Below are 24,873 nucleotides of genomic sequence, written 5' to 3' on the forward strand. Positions count from 1 at the left end.
TCACCTTTTGTACCAATTTTCAAAGCATGGGAGCTCCAGACAGAGCAAAATCGTGCCCAAAATCATGCAATCGTGCATTAATAGAATCAGGAAACATTGAAGGAACTTGCTGTGGAAAGCAGTTCTTTTTGTCCATGCATATAATTGTAGAAGTGGGTCAATGCCACGAGGTAAATGACAGCTCAGAATCTAATGGTGACTATCAAGAAATAATTATTTGATGAGGGAGGAATTTTGGGAAGCTTGGAGAGAGGTGATCAGTCATCTTAGATTTTATAATAGCCAAGAACAGGATGTAGTGTGCAAAGGAATAAGCTGCTATAGATTGGATCTTGAAAGTCCCCAAAGACCTATGTGTTAAAGATTTCGTCCCTGGCCTGGCACTCTTAGAAGAGGTGGAAACTTCAAGAGGTGAAGCCTAGTAGGAGGTCTTTAGATCACAGTGGGGGGGTTGCCCTCAAAGGGAATTATGGGCCCTGGTCTCTTCCTCTTCTCTCTCCTGCTCCCTGACCATGAAATGGCAGGTTTGCTCTGCCAAGTGCTCTCTCCTTGATGTTCTGCCTTGCCAAAGGCGTGAGAACATCAGGGCCAACCAATCACAAAACAAAAACCTCCCAAACCGAGGAAAACTAAAATTTTTCTCTTTATAAGTTGACCATTTGGGAGATTTGTTATAACGGTAGAAAGTCGACTAATTATGCAGGCTACCCTGCTGGGAATAGGGTGGGGAGTCAGAGTCTGGGAACCGAATGATGGGAAGAGTGCAGGAATATCTCAGGTCCCAAGAGAAGGCTGGAGAAGTTGTGGAACCATCGGAGTCCCAGGGTGTCCTGTAAGGGAAAACATGGAAACCTGAATAGCTGGTGGGACCTGTAGATGAGCCAGGCTCCAGGTGCCGAGGGCTGGAGAGTGGAGGATAGGGCCAGCTCCATCCCAGGTAAGCATAGACCCTTGATGGATTCCAAGAAAGAAATGCAGGCCTGAGGCCAAATTGGGCAAAGAGTGAAATAAGTAAAAGGGTAAACTGACTTGAGATAGAGGTGTAGGGCATAAGCACATTCTGAAGGAGAGTGCAGTAGGGGCAGATGCATAAGTGACTGTGGACCCAGTTGATTTCTGGGACACAGGGAAGTCAGGTTGACTCAGGGTGGAGGTTTGGTCTGTGGTTGCCTTTGCTCCCCACCAGTGTGGCAAGGGCTTCAAGTGGGAGCTGTGCAGCTTCCACTGCTGAAATAGGCCAGCAGAAGGGGCAGAGAACCAGGCAGATCATTACAGAGGAAAGCACACTGTCACGGCAAAGGGAGGGATCACAAAAACTCAAGGGATCAGAGGCCAGGCAGGTGAAGAAAATGTCTGAAGTAGGCAGATATAAAGAAAATAGGAAGAAATGGGATCAAATGGAGAGCTCAGATTCAAAATTCTTTAACACAGCAGCCACATCAAATCTTGTGCCAGTTGGGATCAGACTCAGGCCATGGACTAAAGTACACAGCTCCTAGTAGTCTTCTGTGAGCCCAAAATATAGGAAAAGAGAGTCCAAAGATTCAAAACAAAGATGCCAGACCAGAAGCCCTGAAAGGGGAAATACAGAAGACCTTAAGCAAGTATTTATAATATAACCACAAATGAACCAAAAAGAGGAAAAACAAAAGGGAAGATACCTAAGGAAACCATAGGACTGCAGAAAGAGATCATCTATAAGTTCATTTGCCAATAGGCATGCAAAAATCATGGAAGTAAGGCAAACTGACCAAGAGTGAATATAACAAAAGAGTGGCATAAACCTACAAAAGGCAGAGTAGAATGGCAAAGGTTCAGACTGAAGTGAGACCTGCAAAGATGTTGAAGGCAAACACAAAAGTCAAAAAGCCAAAAAACAAACTCAAAAAATGCAGCCTTTTGTAAGAATAAGAAAAAGAAAGGGATGGAAACTTTGTAGACCCAGGAGTAATGATGACAGAAGATCTAGAAAGCAGATAGAAATAGAAGCAACCATCTCTATATCACTTTCTTCTTTAGATTTAGCAGAATATTCTTCATATTTAGCATGGAGATATAGAATCCCACATTGTCAAGCAGGACTTAAGTAGGTAAGGATCTGGCAAGACCCAACAAGCCAACTCACCTTTACCAGCAGCACCAGAGCTGCTGTGTAGTGCCCCACCACCCACCCACAAGCTTCACTCTAAGCAGACATCTGGACTTTGCATGAGATGAATGCAGCAGGTGAGACGGTTCCCTGAACATGGACCCAGGCAGTGGCCAAGTCCCAGACCAGTTCTGCACCTCTCCAACCTTGGAGTCTCTCCTTTTCACGCCCTGCCCAGCTGTGACCCTTTTGTGGCTGCTCCATTTGTGGTGGAGCTTGCGAAGCTACCAAGGCTGACTTGCCACCCCACACATTGAAGCACAATCTCTGGGATGAGATGTGGGCCCAAGTCTTCTTATTCTAATATGTATTTGGGGTTGGAAACTCAGAGGAAAGTACAGGGTACTAGAAAAGGCACTTCGCTATATTTGCCATTCATGTGATTTTAGGAGAGTTGTTTAATCTTTCTCATCCACTTTCCCCATCTGCAAAGTGGATGAAAACAATGACTTTGACTATAGTAAAAGGTTTTGTTGTGAGATTACCTGAGATAGCATCTGGGAAAATCATTTGTGAATTTCTTAATGTTATTATTATAATTGTTACAAGTGCCTTAGTACTTGGAAAGAAAGAGAGAAAAGGCTCCAGAGAAGGACATCGCTGAGCATAAGCAGCCTTGTCCAGGCCTCTTTCTTCCTCTCATGATACATTTTGAACACCCAATTAAAATATTAAAGGTCTGTGAAGGTAATTTTTAAAAAATTTAATTGTACAAAAGTATGGGAGACAGAGTCATAATTTGATGCATGTATACAATGAGTCATCCAAGAACATGCACATCTCCTTTATGGAAAAGATGTTAAACTTATTCTATTGTTTCTAGATGGTGAATCTTTCTAGAATGAGCATAGAATATTAACCATGCCATTTCCTGTGATGGCTAAGTACAACAAAATGCACTCCAATGTGGCAAGACACTTAAGATTTTATGACCTGTGTAACTTTGGGTCTAAATATGAGGAACATTTTGGTTAAAAGCTTCTAATATTTCATGTTTCTTTCTGTTTAATTTGGACTCAGCTGAAATTTCACTGTTAAAGTGAAGATATAAAAATCTGAATAACAAAGGACTTAAAAAATCCATAATTTAAATATATGTAGTGTCCTTGGATCTTGATTTCTAAATGCTATTCTCCACTAAAAGGAACCAGAACTCCCTGGAAAAAATAGTTGAGTTCGAGTGTAGGACAAGGGAAGTAGACCTCAGGCCTGGAACAACCATGTCCAAAAGTCAGGGAGTACTCAAAGAATGATGGGGATTTGGCAAAGGGACCCAAGAGCTAGCCTGATATGGTCCCCACTGGCCAATATGGGACATTTTGAGCATCAAAATATAGGACATTTATTAGATTGTAACACAGTAAGTAAAATAACACTTGGATAGATAATCGAGGGTGAAGGCAAAGCTATTCTTTATAATAAAGTACCAAATAATAAAGAATGAAAGATGGGTTCCGTAAAATTGCCATTTGATTACACAGCAATAATGGACTCAAGCAAGAATTATCAAAGACTGCTTAAACTAGAAGGTTTTCACTAGTGGGTTTGATGAGGAAGAGGATATCTATATAATCTAATAATTTCCCCACAAATTACTTACTAATTGCAAATGGAAAAGTAATCACTTACTGATGGAAAAATATGGTGGATGCCACCTTAATCAAGACGTTGAAGTTAGCATGCTTCACCGTCAGTCCAGCAGAAAATCCAGTAGGGTCTATCTCAAAACACATCCAACCAATCCACTGTCATCTCTTAAAGAGAGGCAGTAGTTCACCTCCCCAGGGTGTCCCTGCTTCCCTGTTGTACCCAGAGTCTATGGTCAGCCCAGCAGCCAGTGGATCCTGTTTCAATGTGAGTCAGATGGTGTCACTTCTGAGCAACACCTTCTCCTGCCTCCCTCTCACTCAGAACCAAAGTCCAATCCTTCCGATGGCCACAGACCTTTGAGGTTGACCACTGTTTCTCCACCTTCCTTGATTATGACCTTGCTTCCTCTACATTGACCTCCTTTCTGCTCCTTGAATGCATCTGACCTTTTCCCATCTACCAGCTCTTCTTCCTGCCTAGAACAGTCTCCTTCTAGATATCTGTAGAATGTGCTCCTGCTTCTCCTTCAAGTCTGTTCAGAGGTAATCTTTTCAATGCAGATTTCTTCAGAAAGTACTTAAAATTGAAACTTCAGTTGTTTCCATGTCTTAGCTATTGTGAATAATGAATAATGTTTTAAGGAACATGGAAATGCAGATGTCTCTTCAACATGGATTCATTTCCTTTGGCTATGTACCCAGAAAAGAGGTTGCTGGATCATATGATAAGTCTATTTTTAAGTTTTTGAGGAACCTCCATAGTATTTTCCATATTGACTGTATTAATTTACATTCCCACGAACAGTATATAAAGGTTCATTTTCTCCAATACTTGTTTTCCTTTATCTTATGAAGAAATTGTGAGATATATATAAATATGTATATATATATGTATATATATACACACACATATAAATAATGGAATATTATCCAGCCTTAAAAAAGGAGATCCTGCCATTTTTGACAACCTGAAGGATATTATGCTGACAAGAAATAAGTTAGATATACCAAAAAATACTGTATGATCTCACTTGTATGTGGGAATCCTGAAAAGTTGAAAATGTAGAAATATGTAGGATAAAAGAATGGTTGGGTTAGGGAGGTGGGGGAAATGGGAGATGTTGGTCAACATGTACAAAGTTGCTGTTACCTAGGGTGAATCAATCAAGAGACTTAATGTTCCATCTGATGACTATAGGTAATAATACTAAGTTATATACTGGAAATTTGCTAAGAGGCTAGATTTCAGGTGCTTTGGTTACAAAAAAAAAGAATTCTGTAATGAGATGGAAATGTTAATTTTCTGGGTTGTAGTAATCATTTCACTATGTACAGGTATAGCAAAACATCATGTTATACACCTTAAGTATACAGTCAGACTTCCTTTTCTACTGGTTCTACGTCTGTGAGTTCAACCAACCATAGAGCAAAAAAAATTTTTTTTTTAATTACACCTATACTGAACATGAGCAGACATGTTTTCTTGTCATTGTTCTTTGAATAATATAATCTAATAACTATTTACAAGCATTTGAATTGGATTAGGTGTTATAAGTAATCTAGAGATGATTTAAAGTATATGGGAGAATGTACATGGCTTATATGCAAATAGTACACATTTTCATATAAGGGACTTGAGCAGTCACGGGTCTTGATATCCACAGGGGTTATTGTAACCAAACTCACATGGATACCAAGGGGCAACTGTACATAATTTTTATTCAAAATAATAAATAAATAATATAAAATTGAGGTTCCTTATGTCCCCAGCCTTGCCATCCTTATCATCTTTCCTGCTTTATTTTCTCTGTATCTGCTAATGCTTTCTAACTTAATGCATGATTAAGCATTTACTTCTGGTAATTGTCTGTATCTCACACTAGCAATTAATCTGAGAGAAGTATGTTCCCAACCCCTAAAATAGAGCAGACAACACATTTTTGTTGAATGTTGAGTGAATCTGTGTACTGATTAAGTACCTTATCTGTCTCCATCATGCGATAGCCACACAATGGGATACAACAATGACAATTTGTCCCCATCATGTGATAGCCACTCAATGGGATACAACAACAACAACAACAACAACAACTAAAGTGAACTAAACAAAAAATATTTTGCATGGTTCCCAGTTCTCCAGAACCCCACAATTGAGTTGGGGACAACAAAGTAGATAGAGTGGAATTACTGTAGCATGGAATGCTAAACTCTTAGTACCTTCTGGAATACAGTGTCGTTCCAGGAGGGAATCTGCTGAAGTTGGAGAGGGAATTTTAGGAGGTGGAGGGGCTGGCTTGGGTAGGTGGTGGAATGGAGGAGCCACTGCTGAATGCTTTCCCCAGAAGCCTGCGAGGGAGACCCTGGGAGCCCAGGAGGAGGGTTTCAGAGCATTTGGAGGGATTTGCTGACTCTCAGTGTCTTCATGTTACCTACCTTTTTAAGGTGGGGCTACCTGTTTTAGGTGAGGATGTCTAAGTTTGCATCTGCTAGGACCATACTTGGGGCAAGGAATTGAGGCTGGTGACATGTTAGGGAGTAATCCCAGGTTGCAGTAGGTGGCAGGAAATGAGACAGGGAAGGGAAGGAAGGTGATCTTTGTGCACAAGTTATCAAGAGACCATAGCAGGCGCCAGACTAATCCTGCCAGGGGCCTGCTGGAAGCATGTGGAGCAAGTTGCAGAGTGAGCTCCCCAGAGAAGCCAGGAAGCTGGGTGATTCTTTGGAGAATGCTCTTGGGTTACGTGGGCATTGGCTTGCCAGTACCAGCAATCTTCCCCACTCAAGGTCCCAGGGACAGTTGTGGGGCTGAGATCTGCAGGTGACCAGGAGGAAGCTCAGGCTTTAGTAGAAGCAGAGGGGACCTAAATGCTGAAGGCAGACTCAAATGCACACTTGGTAGTTTTTGCATTGCAGGGTAAGTAGAAATGTAAGTTGTAGAAATCATAAGCATGCTTTTTTTTTTAATAGAGAGGAATAAGAATTTTATTTGCACCACAGCAATGCTGAGTTCAATTTAGAATTCCTACAAAACCCAATCTCTAAAACTTTGTATTGACCCAAGAAGAGTTGGCACGTCTAACGAAGAGGACAGATCATTGCCATTTGTAGCATTTTCACTAATCATTTCTGCTGAGGACTCTAAGTCAGTATCATTTAAACTTTATGAAACATTCTCCCACATGAAGACAGAATGTGGGGCAAAAACAAAACAAATAAAATAAATAAAAAACCACACCCCGATTCATTCACAAAGGCAAATGGCACTTGTAATTTAGTCTTTAATTCGATTCCATCATTTCTGGGCAAAAACATGGAGCAACCCCTGAGTGTCTCCTGGATGACTGTGTATTTTTGAGACAATGCAAACAAATTCACGAGTTCTTGGGCAGGGTTACAGAGGGAGGGAAATACCCTTGAACGTAGGCTTCTCTGTGGAAATCATTCCAGTGCAGACGAAAGGAGAGGGAGACACACAATGCCCTCTATTGTCACATCAGGCCAACGGTGTGGGCACAGTCCTCTGAAAGCAAAAAGAGCAACAACTGTATGAGAAAGGGGAACCTGGATCCACAAGGACAAAACCCTGGGTTTCTGGGGACCAGCCATAGGCATACAACTCTGCCTACCAGTGGGAAACACCCGTGAGGTCTGCGGGCCTGTCAAAACCGTTTCTGTCAGAAGCAGCCCCACCTTCCACCTGCTGGTAACTGGAGAACACTGAGCCACTTCTGGTTCTGGTGGATTTTTCTCGTCTCCCGGACCTGCCAGGAATGCAAGTTTAGGGGGCAGCCGGCCAGCGTGGGAGACCAAGGCATTTCGACAGCTGCCTGGGGGTGGGGGTGGCAGCACATTTTAATTGTCTGGAGGCCATTACCATGGGGTTTAGTTTAACCCGCTCTGGCCTTTCAAGAAAGTGGTGTAAATGGGGACTTTATGGTTCTGTTTGGAAACTCAGAGAATTAGTTGGTAATTAGGACCACTCTGCTTAATTTAGGAGGAGGAAAGGTGTAAGAGAAGAGCAACATTTTTCTCTCTCTCTTCATGCTCTGCGAGGTCCCGCCCGGGAATTCCCCTCCTGTCTGCAGAGTTCTGAATCTACAAGTCACTCTACTGCTTCCCCAGATGCTCCTGGAACAAATTGAGGTTACCCGCGGAAAATGGCTCAGGATGACATGGCAGTGTCATCAGGATAGGCCCTGGGCGTCCCTCTCAGGGATCAGAGCTTCAGGAGGTTCTTTATTCCAGGCAGCCACACGCTGCCACATCAGCCCGGGCTGGGTTCTCCCTACCTCTACTGAATCCCAGCCTTATTTTTGCTCCATAAAAGAGCCTTGCCTCTCCTCCTCCTTTGACTCTCACATCTCACTGGTCCTTAGGGAAGCCCTGGGGCTCAAACAGTGGGGAGGCCAGGGAGGCCCAGAGATGTTGTGGGACATTCAGGGGCACACAGCTGATAGATGTAAGGATTCAAAGTTGGGGCTTTTGTCTTCGAACCCAGGGCTCTTCCCTCTTTACTCCAGTGTTCTCCTCCCAGGCAGCCCTGGAAACAACTATTTAAAGGTACAAATTTGTTTTTGCATATTAATCAGAAAAGAGTGTACATTTGCCCCCATTCATCCCTGTGTAGATTGTCTTACCCAAGGCGATTCTAATGAGAAGTGATTTCCAGATGGGAAAGAAGGTGATGATAATGACAAATGGCCACCATTCGTTGTGCAGCAAGTTACCGTGCTAAGTAATATTTCCATCCCCATTCACAGACAGACAATAAACGAGAGGTGAGGCTGGGTTAAATGCCACACTCCTATGCTCCTGACATCACACCTTCCCTTTACTGGCACGAAGAGCCTCAGGCATCTAAGTCACTCCACACATTATGACTAGCAAACTCATGCACCAGTGAACTAGAGGTCCTGCTGCTAATGTCGGTTAAGGCTTAGGAATGACTATGAGATGCCCAGGACTATCCTAACCTCTTTCACATATTAACTCATTTAGCTCGTATTAACTCAATGAGTCATGAAGTGTTATCACTTCTCCCTTATTGCACAGGCTAACAGCCTCGGGCCAGCCCTAGTTACCTGAAGAGTCTCAGTTACCTGCCGCCTCAGTGTACAAATCAGGAGAGCTTGGGGGGGGGTGGGGGCGCTGGAGTTGATGAGCTAACCACTTCCCCACTGTCTCTACTCAAGGCTTGGCAGATGACAGCTCTCTCTTCTTCCCCTGGCTTGAAGGCTAAAGGTTCAGTAGATACCTGTTCATTCTGGCAGGACCTTAACAGCGAATCTGCTTGATCCAGTCTGAAGCCACTGCTGCTTATGGAACTGGGCAAGAAGGCAGTGTAGACAGACATTTTGCCAAAAGTGCTGCTGGCAGCCCTGCTGTGGCTGGCAGTGGGCCCCCCATGGGGTGTCTCTTATTAGCACATCTTGTGCTATGCCATGGGAATATATAAGCCTCCGGTTTGGTAATGATTTCCTGCTAGGACAGGGAGTCACCTAAAATCCACTGAAAACCCTGCCTGAACCTGCGGATGACAGAAATGACCAAATTGTGTCTTTGTTCAGCACCTCACTTTACATGTGACCTGGATTTAAAGGTTTTGTATATTTTACGGTGGGTATTTCCTTAGACACAATTCAAACATTTTCCTCCTCGGCCAGGCAGTCTGGTGTTGTTGCTGACCTGCAACATCCGAGGACCTAAACTTGAACAGTGACTCATGCATTTCATGGGAAACATCAAGTGTTTATCACTACAGACACACAGAGTCCAGGAATGCCATGTCCTCAAAGACAAACCTGCTTCCCCAGTTACCTCCCTGCCTTCCTCAGGAACCACTGGGAGCCATTCCCTTTCCTGGGAGAAGGGAAGAGGACCTGACCTGTCAGTGTCTCTCATGGGCCATGTACTATGTGAGATGCTTTCTACAACATCCCTCCTCACAGAATTGCTTCAGTTAATCCACACAGAAGTCTGTTGACCTGGCAATTATTATTCCTACTGGACAGAGTCAGAAAAAGTGAAGCCACTTATCCCAAGTCATGCAGCTAAAAAGTGGAACCAGGATTCAAACCCAGGTTATTTTGACCACATCCCCATCATACTTGTGGGTCTTCTTAACTCTTTAGCTCAGAAAATTACCTTCACACACACACACACACACACACACACACACACACACACACACACCCTGCTGCCAGATACCAAGCCCAATGTAGGTGCTTAATTAAAGATTGTTGAACAGAGCATAGTAGCACACGCCTGTAATTCCAGCTGAGGCAGGAGGATGGCAAGTTCCAGGCCAGACAGGGCAACTTAACAAGAACCTGTCTCCAAATAGGAAAGTGAAAAATGGGCTGGGGTCGTAGCTCAGTGGGTTCAATCCCTAGGGCAGAAACAACAACAAAACTTGAATGCATGAATGAATGAATGATATCGTTTTCAGTTAACACTCACTTTGCCATAAATCCCTCTGAGAATCTTCAAGTCAGACCATAATCCGTTCATGATTGCTTAGTTCCTCTCCCAAATAGTTACCTGTACTGCACACTCACTGTCACAATAGACTGAAACTTCATTGTATTCTTTTCCACCCCCTTGTCCCTCAGTTGAATCTTTCAGGTTAACCTGCTTGGCTCCCACTATCCAAGTCAATGCTGACAAGATTGCAGACCTGGCAAGCCTCCAAATCTGCTGGTCTGAAAATAGATTATGAAATCAGAAAGGGTGTAAGACACCCTTATAATCCTGATGCTATTAATACCCGATGAATGGAATTCCTAGCACACACTGTTGCTGGTCAATTGTCATACAGCATCATTCATGCACTTCTGAGTAACAGAAATGATCTGACTTATCCACCAGATAAGAACCCTTAAATTTGTCACTAACACATTGTCTGAAGCCCTCGCAAACGTCAGTATCCATCCCGCACATCACATGTGCTGTATTTACTTCACTCCTCCATGCAAAGGGATTGATAAAAGTAATGCAGTGGATGGTTTGCTCAAAATTCCAGTTTTCCACTCTCCAAAGTGTTCTCCCAATCCAATATTTCTACAACTCAAGTTTCTGCTGAATCTTGTCCTTTCCTTAAAAAAAGAAAAAAAAAAAAAAAAACAACAACGGGAAAAACTCTTTTCTGCTCATGGCTCTGATTAACTATGAATGGTAAATATTTCCTTGTGAGAGGATGGAAATGTGGACTAGTTAAAGCTGAAGAGAGCCAAAATGGCCTAGTCACAAATGCCTTAGAAACCCATAAGTTGTTGAAGCTTAAAGAAAAATTGAAAATGAAGAGAAAAATTTGCCCATCTTAAGCTTCTTCTGCAATAAAGGCAATGATTTTCACAGATATCAAAAAACATTCATTCACTGTCAACATCAATAATTAACTTTGCTGTCATCCCCTAGGAAGGGTGCATTAAGGGAAGACTATCAAAAGACAACAAAGAAATCCAGGTAGTGGTGACATCACAGGATTCCAGGACACCCCTAGAGAAGATGCCTCTTGAGGTTGCAAATTCGCTGTATAACCTCTCAGGACCAAACTTACCCACATCCGATAAGTGCTAATGCTGAGACAGGAGAAAGTAGGGGGAGCTCATCTTGCCTGCCCTGCTGCCAAACAGCCACAAGAAGAGCGACAGTCCAGTCCATGTAGGTGAGTGTGCAATTTTACTTAAAATCATTCAATCTATTCTTTCTTCCTTCCTTCCTTCCTTCCTCCCTCCCTCCCTCCCTCCCTCCCTCTCTCTCTCTCTCTCTCTCTCTCTCTCTTTCTTCTTTCTTTCTTTCTTTCTTTCTTTCTTTCTTTCTTTCTTTCTTTCTTCATTCAAAACACTTGTTCAGTTACACATTAGGCATTTTTCTAGGTGCTGGAGGTAAGGAACAAAACAAACTCCCTGCCCTAATGGCATTTATAGTCATTCCTCAGTATCTACAGGGGATTAGTTCCAAGGTCCCCTGGAGATACCAAAAGTCTCAGAGTCTCAGGTCCTTACATAAAATGGTGTAGGACTGGGGATGTAGCTCAGTGGTAGAGTGTGTGTTTTGCTTGCACAAGACCCTGACTTCAATGTCCAGCACCAAATAAATGAATAAATAAAATGGCATAGAGTTTGCATATAACCTGTGTGCACCCTTCTGTTTAGTTTAATTTAGTTTAATCTAATTTTCTGTGGTGTTAGGGTCAGACCCAGGGCCTAGCACATACTAACCACATACTCTACCACTGAGTCACATCCCCAACTCCTCCCATGTACTTTAAATTATCTCTAGATTACTTACAATGCCTAATATGATGTAAATTATATGCAAATATTTTTGTTCTCTATGGTTTAGGGAATAATGATCAAAACAAAAGTCTATACATACCTGGGCTCCGTGGTGCATGCCTGTAATCCCATTGGCTCAGAAGAATGAGACCAGAGAATCACAAGTTCAAGCCAGCCTCAGCAAAGGCGAGGTGCTAAGCAACTCAGCAAGATCCTGTCTCTAAATAAAATACAACATATGGCTGGGGATATGGCTCAGTGGTCAAGTGCCCCTGAGTTCAATCCCCAGTCTGGTACCCCCTGCAAAAAAATGTCTATACATGTTCAGTGCAGATACAACTTTTTTTTTTTTTTTTTTTAACTGTGTATGGTGGAGTCTTTGGATGAGGAACCTATGGATACAGAAGAATGACTATATAGTTTGCTGGACAAGGAAAAATGTGTACATATATAACATAAAATTATATATTATACCACTATACTATATACCAGTATATAATCTATTATATGTATTATTTGTGTATAATATTATACATATGAATATATATGTGTATGTGTGTGTGTGTGTGTGTGTGTGTGTGATGTCAGTGATAAGTGTCATGGGGGAAAAATGTAAAGTAGGGTAAAAAAGATGGAGGCAGAGACCAGTCATCATATTCTGCACATTGGATGGTGTCAGGAAAAGCCATTTTGCCAAGCTGATTGTTGAGCAGAGACCTGAAGGAAAGAGGGAGGAAGCCAGGTTGACCCCTGCAGGAAGACTGCTCTAGACAGCGGGGGAACAGACAGTGGACAGGATATCTGAGGGAGGAACATGCTTCTGATATTGTGCTAAGACTGGAGTGGAGTGAGCTCAGGGGAGTGAGTTAGCAGGGGAGAACTTTAAGGAACTTTGTGGGAAGTCTGGCTTTTACCAAAGTGAGCTAAGAAGCAATTGGAAGATTGATTGAGTAGTGACATCACCTGAGTCCCTGAAACCAAAATGCATCAGAAATGTTCCAAATGTCCAGTAGAAAACTGATGTCAGGGCAGTAAAGGCAGGAGTTGGGGTCCATTTGGTAACATTCTGCAATAATTCAGGAAAGAGATGGTATTAGCTGCTCCTGATGGATCAATTAAGACGAGGACCAAAAATGGACCACTGGATTTAGGTTTGGGAGAGCCTGGGTGACTTGGACAAGAGCTGTTTCTAGGGAAAGGTGAGGATGAGAGCCCAGCTGGAGCTGAATTCAGGAGATGGTCCGGGAGAGGAGTACAGACACTCTTTCAAGAGGCTGAGGAGTGAGGCAGTTTCAGAGGGGGGTTGGGCCCCCCTCTAAAATTAGAGTGGGAAAGCAATTTCATAGGAAGAAGACAGGAGCTGGAAAATATGAATGGCTAGGTCATCTGTACAACAGAGAGGCAGAACTTCCATAGGTGCCATTAAGGATGATTCACAGTTAGTGAAGGAAGTAAAGTGGGGAGCACAGGAAGATGAGGGGGGTGAGGAATTTAGGAAGTCCTCTTCTGACCATCTATTTTCTCTGTGAAATGAGGAATAAAGTCTCATACACAAAATCAGCAGAGTTTGAAGAAGGTGAAAGAGAATTTGGACAGTTCTAGAGAGAAGAGAAATGAAGAAATTTCCTAGGTCAGGAGGTTGATGGAAGGACTGTGGAATCCTAGCTGAAATTTCCAGACACCTTAAGGTCCCCCTTGACATTAATGTCATGAACTTGAAGTGAGACTGTCAGATTGACTGTACATTTTTCTCCAACCCTGTTCAGGTAGCAGGTTCAAGTACAAAATAGGTGGAGGGTTAGATTTAATTGGAGTTAGGATTTTTTTTTTTTTTTTCAAGGGAATGGGATAAAGGGAGAAGGGGATGCAGAGTTGGGAGTGTATAGTTGAAAATTGCAAGCAAGTGATTATAAGGCTAGGTTATGGAATCTGAGCTGAATAAGTAGGAAAGAGCAGGCATGAGTAAGGTAAGGGACAGTGAAAAAAGTTATAGGATCAATGGACTGTGCATTTTAATGAGATTGAAAAAATATTGGAGCTGGGTACTAGAGGAAGTGCATGGTAAAGCACAGAGAGTGGGTTTAGTGAAGGCAACTTTGACTTCACCTACTCATGGAAGGAAGTGTATTAGTGTTCTACGGTTGCTGCAAGAGCTTATCACAAATTATTGGCTTAGAACAATACAAATTTATTATGTTATGGTTCTATATGCCAGAATTTTAGAATAGGTCTTAGGGGGCTAAAATCAAAGCACTGGCAGAGCTGTGTTCCGTTTTGGAGGCTCTGGGGAAGAATCCATTTCCTGGCCCTTTCCAGCACATAGAGGCCACCCACATTCCTTGGTCAATGGCCCCCTTCCTTTATCTTCAAAGCCAGCAATAGCAGGTAGAGTTTTTCTCACAGAGTATCATTCTCATCTCTTCTTCTGTTTCTGTCTTTCACATTTAAAGACCTTTGTGATTACATTGGGTCCACCTGCATAATCAAGGATAACCTCCTTTTCTAAAATCAAATGATTCAAAACCTTAATTCCACTTGCAACTTCAATTCCCCTTTGCCATGTAATATAACATATTCACATTTTCTTGGGACTAGAACATCAATATCTTTGGAGGGCCACTATTCCGTCTATAAAAGGAGTGTTGAGGGCAAAGACAAGGTCTGTGACCCTGGAAGTCAATGACCAAAGTAGGATAGAGGACAAAATCATTTGAGCAGTGAAGTTCCAGGAAATGAGAGGCTGGAATATTGAAAGGAGCATCTGTAAGAACAGTAAAGCCACTGAGAATTATAGTAGTAATACTGTTGGAGAGAGTGACAATCAGGAAATAAAAACCCTCAAGGAATGGAGACTAATGATGGGGTGATAAAGCAATTTTTATTAATTAGCTAGCTGTTGGGTGAGGGATGATGTTGGGAATAAATGCAGCTGAAGTTGGAGTCAAGGAAGAAGACATTTTCTATGCTTTCTTCTATAAAATATTCAGAATAAAATCTCAATGTTTTCAATAAGATGATAAGGCATTCTGAAATGCAGAATTCCCTATTGTATGCCTCAAGATGAGCTATCATATCCATAAGGTATTGTTTTAAACTTTTCAAAATTTTAAACATCTATTCACTTTCTATATGCCCATAACAACTATGAGATGGAAATACTATTTTCCTTCTACAGTTTGGAAATTCATAGATTAATTAATAGGAAATGAGTGAAACATTATATCTATCCTATGCTCATTTAGTTACTTAGCTGGGTACTGTAGTGAAGACATTGTAGGAAATACAATAAACTATATCTCATAGTTACTTTCTTTCAGGAGACTAAGCTCTGTAAGTCAAAAATCCTTTTGAGATTCTGATGAGCAGTAAAGATGTTTGCCCTTAAAAAAGCACATAGGCACCTACAAAAATTTTTACAATGATTTTATAATGTCCCCAATTTCCCAAAAGTCCTAAGGGGTCTACATATCACAGAATAAGAACTCAGAGATAAAACTATAGACAGTATAAATTGGCTAACAATGTAAGTGGCAAGAGAAAGTATAATTAGGCACCAAATGAGCAATATAGAAAATTATAGTTATAAGTCCAGAAGATCCGTTCATAACTAAACTTGGGAATAATTAAGGGAAGGCTATATAGAATCTTGAATAGTTGAGATGATTACACAGAGAAGAAGAGAGACAGTTTTTTTGTGTAGGAAGAAGAGGAGGAGTTGGAAATTAGCTGGGAAAGTTCAGAAAACAATCTATTTGTGAAATGGGGACAAAAATTACATCCAGGGCATATTGTAAAACAAATAATAATTAAGACTTTGGGTGAAATGTGCCCCCCAAACATTATTATTATGATATATTAGTTCATTTCAGGATGAACAGTACATGAAATTATTGTGATTATTGATTCAATAGGGATCTTCTCTTCTCTGTCTTAAAAGAAAACACTAAAGCAGAAAAAAAGTTACTTTCATCTTCTGAGTGAGGTTAAAGATCATATAATAGTTACTTGAATCTTACATGTTTTTCTGTGATTTTTATGTATCTTTTAAATTGTTCTTAACTCATCAGAAAGAAAACTTATTTGTGAAGACAAAACAAAAGACCTTCTTAAAATAGTTCCCATTATTTCAAGAGTTAGTGTGAGATTCCCAAACCTGTCTCCTCACCCTCTTTTCCCAACCTTCTTCGGCTGTCTACAGCTTCCAGGTGGAAGGGAGTAAGAAAAAAGATCAATACACTATGGCTAGTTTGATAGCATTTATACAGAGTTGAATGTTTTAAGAGCACTTAATATTAAATGAAAAACATATGAATGATGATAAATAATTCTATCTATAGCCCTGAGATGCCACGTTGGAATCTAAATCTGAGACATTGCAGGAAAAAATCCTGTGCACAACTCATCAAAGGGCTGAATTCCACCAAAATGAGATCCAGGTTAGGAATGTGTATACTGTGGAGAAATCTCCTGAAGCAGATTTTTCTGAGTTAAATTCCCCTTTGGCAATATAACCATACAGAATAATATTGAGTTTCACAGAATCATTGAATCTTAGGACTGGCAGGGATCTTAATGTTCTCAAATCTGACTCCCTAATGGATGTTTGAATTTCCTCTCCAACATGCCAATCTCTTCTCTGACTGAATGTATTTGGAGATGAGCAAAGTCAGTGGTGTGCAGGTAAATGCTCAACAACAGAATCTCCACAGGGGGAATAAAAAAATACTCCTACTTAGAACATGTGCCAATTTCCATGGTGTAAATATTCCCTTCATGGCCTCCTTGAGCTACAATGTGGATCGCCATCCACCTTACAGATATTGTGGAATTAAATTACCTTAGAATCATAGGTAATAATAAATGTATTAAAATAACTTTAAAGTGGTAAATTTTAAATATTTTAGCTTTCTAAAATATTATTTATTTAATTGTATTGTTAGAGGAACTAACATAATAATGACCGTACAAAATAATTGGCTCTTGTAAACCAACACATGCTAGCTCTGATTAATAACAGACTTGAAAATGATTTCAGACCACTATCCCATGAAGGCAAACCCTTCCACAGGTCCCAATTAATGGGAAATCCCCCAAATCACCATCTAAGCATTCAGACTTGTAAACCAGCCCTGTCTTGTCTGTTTTACTCCCATTTCCCTGTAGTTTCCTTCAAAAGCAAATATCCTTCACAAAATTAGATGTCCAAGGGAATAGTGATGTAAAGTAAAAATAAAAGAACTAGTAACAAACTAGGAGAAATACATGGCTGAACATTTTTATAAAATTGGGTCAGAATAGACATTTAAAAATGAAACCCCAAAACCAAGGTGTTATGGTTTGGATGTGAGGTGTCCCCCAAAATTCACATGTGAGACAGGAAGGTTCAGAGGGAAAATTATTGGGTTCTAAGAGTCTTAACCCAATCAGTGACTCAATCCCCTGGTAGGGATTGACTCAGTAGAAACTGAAGTGGTAGGGTGTGACCAGATGATGTGGGAATTGGGGCGTGGCTTTGGGGTATATATTTGTATCTTGAGAGTGGAGTCTCTTTGTGCTTCCTAATCACCATGATGTGAGTTGCTTCCCTCCGCCACCCTCTCCTGCCATGATGTTCACCCTCACCTCGAACCCTGAGGAATGGAGCCAGCCTTCTATGGACTAAGACCTCTGAAACCCGAGCCCTCAAATAAACTTTTCCTCCTCTACAATTGTTCTGGTCATATATTTTAGTCACAGCTGTGAAATAGCTGACTAAAACACAGGGGGAAATAATGTACAGACTTGGTGTGATAATTTAAAACCTTTGAGAAAATATTTTATTATAAACAAAGTTAAAGAAAAATCACAGAATGGGAAAACTTTAAGTACCCTATCTAACAGGTTAGTAGCTATACTCTACATAAAAGCTCTTAGAAATAAAAAGGAACAAAATTTAAAAATCCGAAAGAAAATTTGGTGGAGGATATGAACAGATAAGTCATAGAATCGTGAATGTTAATAGCTATATGAAGAGATGCTCAAAGAAGTGCACAATAAGATGATGAAATGCTTATTTTACCTCCTAGATTAGTAAGTGTTAAAATATTCAATAATTCCAGTGTTGGGGAATGTGTAGGGCAACAGGCATTCAGACGCTGTTGGCAGAAGTGCAAATCAGTACAATTAATAGGGAAAGGGAAAAATAGCAATATAGAAATAGCATAAGTATTCTTTAAAAGGGGACCTGTGGTGTGGCCATACAGTGCAAGGCCACTAAACAGGTGAAGGTCTATATTTGCAAATGTAAAAGCTCTTGAAGATATATCTTTAAGTGAGAAAAAAAAGCAGAAAACATAGTTTTTAGAATTATTCCACTTATGTAAAGTTGATAGTATATACTTGTATGTATATATATACTTGTTTGTATAATGTATAAATACATACATGCATCTATACATGTTTGTATGATCATATCCTTTTTCTGAGGAAAAAAAGGAAATTGTTAACAGTCACTATTTGAGGGTTGAGAGAGACTGAATATTAGAAGATAAAAACAGCTTACTTTGTATTTTCTTTTTACACTTTAAAATATCACAGATCTATGTATCAATTTTGTTTAAAGAATAAACTTTTTTTTTCATAAATAAAGAAGAGTGTCTTGGTTGGAGTTTACCAAAATAGAACTCAGAGGAAGGGTTTATTTGGGAGGTGATCCTAGAAAACATCAGTAGGGGGTCAAAGAAGAGAGACCAGGAAGAGAAGGAAGTAAATGAAAGTGTGCTGTCAATCAAGTTACCACTGTGGGTACCTGGAAATTCTGTGGTTCAGTGTAAAGCACACACCTCAGAGTTAATCCACCAAAGTTAAGGAATTTGCAGGTCACTGGAAGCTGCTCCAGGACATTTAACCCATGGCTCATGCACAGACAGAGAAACCTCTGCTGACCAGCAAAAAAACTCTGGCAAAAGCCTGTACAGATTCAGGGGATGAGAGCGGGAAGGAGATATGAGTGGGGACACTAAGCACATCTGCTCCAGAGACTATAGTCATGCCAGATTATATCAAATAAACAAAAAGTGCACATTTGCTGACCTAGCAATGTCACACTTAGGAATCTCTCTCTTGATTTACCAATATACCTGAACCCTGATCAACAATAGAGAAGGACAGATTTTTCTTGCAAAATATTTTATAGCAAAGTAGAACCAAAATCAAAATCCAGTGTGAATATTGATCAGTGGGGAATAGATTAAATACAAGAAGTTGCCTCCTTTATTTGCAGACAAGAAAAACAATGAGATACATCTTTATTAATTTTCATGAAAAGAATCTCAGAGACACATCATACTGTGTAACAATATATTATGGTGGAATCTCATTTTTGTGAAAACCTAAAAAAGGCCAAAAAGAACAAAAATCAAGTAAGTTAAAAATGTACACAGTCCCTTATGAAATATGTGTACACTTATGTGAGTGAATGTGATAAAAGTGTGTACTATTATAAGTTTTAAGGTGTTACCATGTGTTTTAATTTACTGTAAGAACCCACATTATATTAAAAGGGGAACTAGAAATAGTGCCAACTTCATCCATTCTGAGATAATACATATAGTAAACAGCACAGCACCACGCACATAGTAAAACTTCAAAAAATATTAAATGATTGCTGTTTAAGGGGACAACTTTTCACAACATGAAGAAACTTTGTTATATTTGTTATAGTAATGGAAAGCTGACTAATACAATGCCCTTGCTCTATTTGGTTGCCAGATAACTCCTCTCCATCCTTCAAAATCCAGCTCAGGATCATCTACCTGATGATACAGCTCAGATGAATCACTTACTTTCCTGTACCACTTCCAGACTCACCCATAGTCTAATGCACAGTTTCCCAAGCAATGTCAAGTAGCACCTAGCATGTTGCAAACTTGATGGTTGTACCTTTAGACCTTAGGTTTCCCTAGTTGGGTCTGGAACAGGCAGAGCTCCTGCTGGGTCACCTCTAGTCTTTAAGATCACACACATTTATTCTATAGCACCACACAAATATCATTTTGCATACATACTATGCCCTGAATTTAAAAAAGGAGGGGGCTCCACTACGTTAGTTGTACAGGATGTTATATTGGAACTACTTTAAGTCCCATTTTTGATGGTGGTCCCAAGGCAATAGATGGAACATTCCAAAGAAAGATGCAAGATTTGCAAAAAGTGCTTATGAAAATAAGTTTTGTACTCTCAGTCAACCACCCACCTCCAGACTATAAAAGATGAAAGAGAAGCTGGGAAAAGAATTGGCATTGATGGTAGAGATTTTTTTTTTCCCTTTGGAGAGGAAAGCTATGCCATGGGTCACACCTGGAAGAATAAGAACACCTGCTCTACATCAAACCAAGCTGCAGGGGCTTTGAGGAGGTGCACAGGGGATAATCTGTGCCTAGGGAAGCTTTGGAAACACAACAGGTGGAGTCTGACTGACAAGTTTGAAGGGGAGAGCCTGCCTGGTCAACTGCCCTTTTGTGCTGGGATTGTCTTGCACTCAGAGTTGGGGCACAAATACCAATAGGGCTTCCAGTGGGTGATGCAAGGACTGTTCAGGGGAAAGAGAGACCAGGAGCAGCACCAATAGGGCCAAATAGAGTGAGGCAGCCCAGCAGGAAGTGACTTCGAGCTCTCAGGGGCTGAAGAAGGAGCCAGCACTAACCAGCCAGGGGAGATGTGTTCAGCACATTGAGAAGGTACAGTAGAGACATTCCCAGACTGTGGCCCCAGCTGGGAACAGGAGTTGTGTGATGACAACCTTGCCCCAGAGAAAGAACTGCCACCGTAGTGACCTCCAGTAAGACTCTTCTTGCTTCCTGCCTTTACTCCCCCTCCTCTTCTCGCACTCCAATACTAGAGGATTCGGAAACCATGCACTGAGTGGGCACTGTGCTCCTGCAGCATTCGCTTGAGGTCAGTGCAAAGGACGGTAGGATGGGGCACAGGCTTTACCTTTAAATGAAGCATGAAGGCTGTGATCATTGCACTGATTTCAACATATTAATTACTAAAACGAGCTGATAGTTTGAGTTTTAAGTGACTGGGGCACTTTTAATATCTAAGAGACCAGGAAAGTCATGCTCCCTGCGTTTTCCCCTGAGACTGAGAAAGGACAGCCCTCACCAAATGCCTAAAGGGAGGTGGGAGGAGGACAAGCTGCCCTTCTCCTTATACCCCGGGGTCCACAGCTTGTTCATCATAACAAGTGTGCTTCTATCGCCAGTCTTTCTCCTCTTCCTTACCACTGCAGCTCCTGAGGCAGGAATGATCAGGTATGCCTGTTGGCATTCTGGAGTGTGGTGTGGGTCTCGGCCCAGAAGCGGATCACAGTGGGTTGCTGTGGATTGATCCAAATTCCATCATGTCATGTTTGATTCTGTGTCTTTCTTCCCAGTTTTCTCCAGCTGAGCTCCTCTTCTCTGTACCTTTAATAAATTCCAACTGGAAGAAGACAGTGACCACCTTTAGCCCCAACTTAGTCCCTAGGGCTTCAAAAAAAAAAAGCCCTGAGGTGGCCGACACCCACCGAGTACCAGTTTCCTTCTTCAGTGACAAGCAAACCTTTCTCCTAGGGCATTTTCCAAAACCATCATTTCTCTGAGTGCCATGATCAGAAAAGGACTGGGAAGTGTATCTCTAAAATAGCTCCTGAAACCTTTGCATTTTCTATCTGACTCTCCTACTCTAAATATGATTTTTTTTTTTTCATGTCTTCCCCAAAGTTCACTGGTCTATTCCACTGCTGGCTGCCCACCACCATATGAAACAATAGTTCTTCCTTAATACAAGAGATCAATTTTAAATTCCTTCTTTGTATCTTTATATATGGCCCATCTAGAGCTTCGTATGTTTTATGATATGTGAGCATCACTCTGGTCAATGAGCAGAAGAACCAAATGAGAGTGAGAAGGCTGGTGGGCATCACCTGGGAACTGTGGTTCATGTATGAAAGAGTGGAACTGTGTCACCTCCTTTGCATTGCTGCCAGGAGCTTGTGGCTCCAGTCCACCTCTCAGCTTCAGATTCTGAGGACTGTTTGTGTTACCCATGGGCCCCACCGCATGGGGGAATCCTATTCAGCCATGATTGGAAGCATGTGATAGCCACAGGTTACCTCAAGCTCCATTAATCCATGGGTGTCCAGGGTCTTTCTCCAGCCTCTGCTTATTCCTGGATCCCACATCCCAAGTTTGATTCTCAGCTTTGTCTCTGGTTTCTAGTTTCCTAGACTGTGGGTCTCACTCTCCCAGGCTTACAGATCCCCTGGGCTCTGCTTCTCCTGTGGTAAAGCCACAGTCCTGCGCTCAAGCCTGAGGGTACTGAGGCAACGGCTTCTGCTAGCCCATTTCTGTTCTTCAGTCTTCCTGACCATCTTTATTCAGTTGAAACTCAACCCTAGTAGGGCCTGGAATCATGATCTGAGAGTGAAGGAATGGGCTTTTGTTAGACAATATGGGAATAAAGTTAGAGGGTGAAAAAAATTCATCTGCTGGCCAAAACTGTGAGCTGAACTGGGGGGAAAAAAAAAAAGGGTGTTTACGAGGGACTCATAAGAAAACCTTGCAAGCAGTCTTGAGGTTTGGGTTGTATATCTCCCACCATGACACACTGGTGATGACAAATTAGTTGTATCATTGTTTGGAGACTTGATAAAAACTACAGATGGAAGAAAAATACTGTAATAAAGCATAATTCACACTGATAAAACTTTGGAAACAAGAAGGGAACTTTGCTATTTAGTCTGGCAGACATCTCACTTTGAAATTACCTAAACAATCATAAATGAAAACCATGATCCCTGAATCTTTCAGCTATGTATGTGAAAAGCTCTAAATTTCATAGTTTGTTGGCAAGGGAGCAATTACTTTTGATATGTGAATGAAATTACATTGTCTTTGCCAAACAATGTGCAGGGAAATGAGAACCCACCTTCCTTATAGCGTATTTCATGTTTTCTCTCTCTGCAAATTGGCCATCAGTATCCCTTCACTTTCTCATACCCTTCTTGGGTGTTGCCAGCTGCTCCACCACTGAGCATGATTCTTCAGAGGCCAGGCAGAGGACAGCACAGTGGAGGCTGCTACAGTACAGGGGAGAATCTCAGTAGGTCTGGGCCAGGAATCGAGTTAGGGTTGCTCCAGCAGCTTCATGAGCCCAAGTTCTAGGATCTGGGGGAAGAAACACAGTGGTTCTGCTGGTGGTCCTCTCCCCTTGAAGAGAGGGAAGGTGCTTAGTGGAGAAGCTGAGGCCTCTGTTCACTTCCATTTCCTCCCTCCCAGCATAGGGCAGATACTATGGGTGCCTTCCTGCATGTGTGGCACCAGCCAGGGATTTCCAAGCTCTCTAAAGGATTATATTCCTCCTCCTCTCCTTTTCCTTTTGCTCTTTCTCCCTTTCTCCCCTCTTCCTCCTTTCCCTCTTCCTCCACCTTTTTCTATTCTTCCTTTCCATCCTTCTCCACACTTTCTTCTGTCCTTACTCTGTTTTCCCACAGTAAGAAAATACGGTGGCAGCCTATACCAATGATGAACCCAACAACGTGAGGTCCAGCCACTGAGAAGGTCCTCAGGCCTTCAACAAGGGACAAAAACTTTTGTTCTTCCCTTAGAGATGGTGCCACAGTGTGGACCAGAACCCTCTCACCTTTGCACAGACTGGATCCATTGATAAATGGATGCCCTCAGACCTTGGGTTACGGGGTGGGACTCAGAAGCCCCTCTCTCACATGGTCCCCAGTCAGTCTCCCCAACCCTTGAGCTGTGGTCCCAGTGAACATACCCTGCTACAAAAACATTATCATTTCCTGTGGCAGACATACCATGAAAATGGTTGGCAATGGCTAGTATAATTGACCAGCAGCAGATCCTCCTGGTGAGTAGATGCCATTGGTGGCAAGGCTCAAATCCTGCCCTGCGTCTCCTCCACCCTCAGCCATCTTTCCAGTCAGCATGTGCTGCCAGTCCAGCAGGAGGGCAGCCAGCTCCAGGCTGGTGAGCGTGCCCCATGGTTTGAGGGCTGAGCAGGTCTCAGTCCTGGGGGACTAGCCAGCTTATGAAGTTGATATCCCCATTATTCTAACTGCTCCAGATCCTTCCTGGCTACATTTTGTCTTCCCATTTTCACCCACTTGTAGGTCTGCCTCTGCAAATGTCATGCCTTTTCCCTCATCTCCCCTCATTGAGAAGCAGGTGGAAGAGTTCATGGCTGTGCCCTTTGGCTTGTGGTCACAGGAGAAATGGCCTCACATTAGTGTTCAGTAGAAAGACTTCAGAAATGACAACCATGCTCAGCTTCGGGAGGTTTTATAAAGCAACAATCTCCCCCACTTGCACACACACACACATATCTAAATGTAGGCATATTTTTAAATTAAAATGTGTCAGATTTTCTAAGCAAGAACTATATTTTCCCCAATGGCAGTTTCAAACAGCTCAGAAATGTTAAATGGTAAGTCAAATCTCCCTTTATTCTTCCTGTTTTCTCTCACTCTGAAAATATATGTATATATATGCACACATTACTCTTAGAGGCATAATTTCTAGGATGTAAATAACAAAGGAAAGTGCTGGTGTTTGGAATTCTGGTGCTTAGAGAGGGTGGATGTGTGTGCTTCACTTCAGCATATAATTGAGCACATTGTTACCTATCCCACACACATGCACGTGGGGCTGTTCATCTGTGACCTCTGCCACTCTTGTTCCACTCATCCTGATCTGATGAGCTAGATGTTTGGACAAATATCCCACTGTCCCACCACCACCATGCTCAGAGCATTCCCAAGGCCAGCCAATCAAACTTGAGATCAAATCATTGCCTATTTCCAACAAAATATGCT

The sequence above is a fragment of the Sciurus vulgaris genome (assembly GCF_902686455.1).
Source record: "Sciurus vulgaris genome assembly, chromosome: 12".
Taxonomy (NCBI): domain Eukaryota; kingdom Metazoa; phylum Chordata; class Mammalia; order Rodentia; family Sciuridae; genus Sciurus; species Sciurus vulgaris.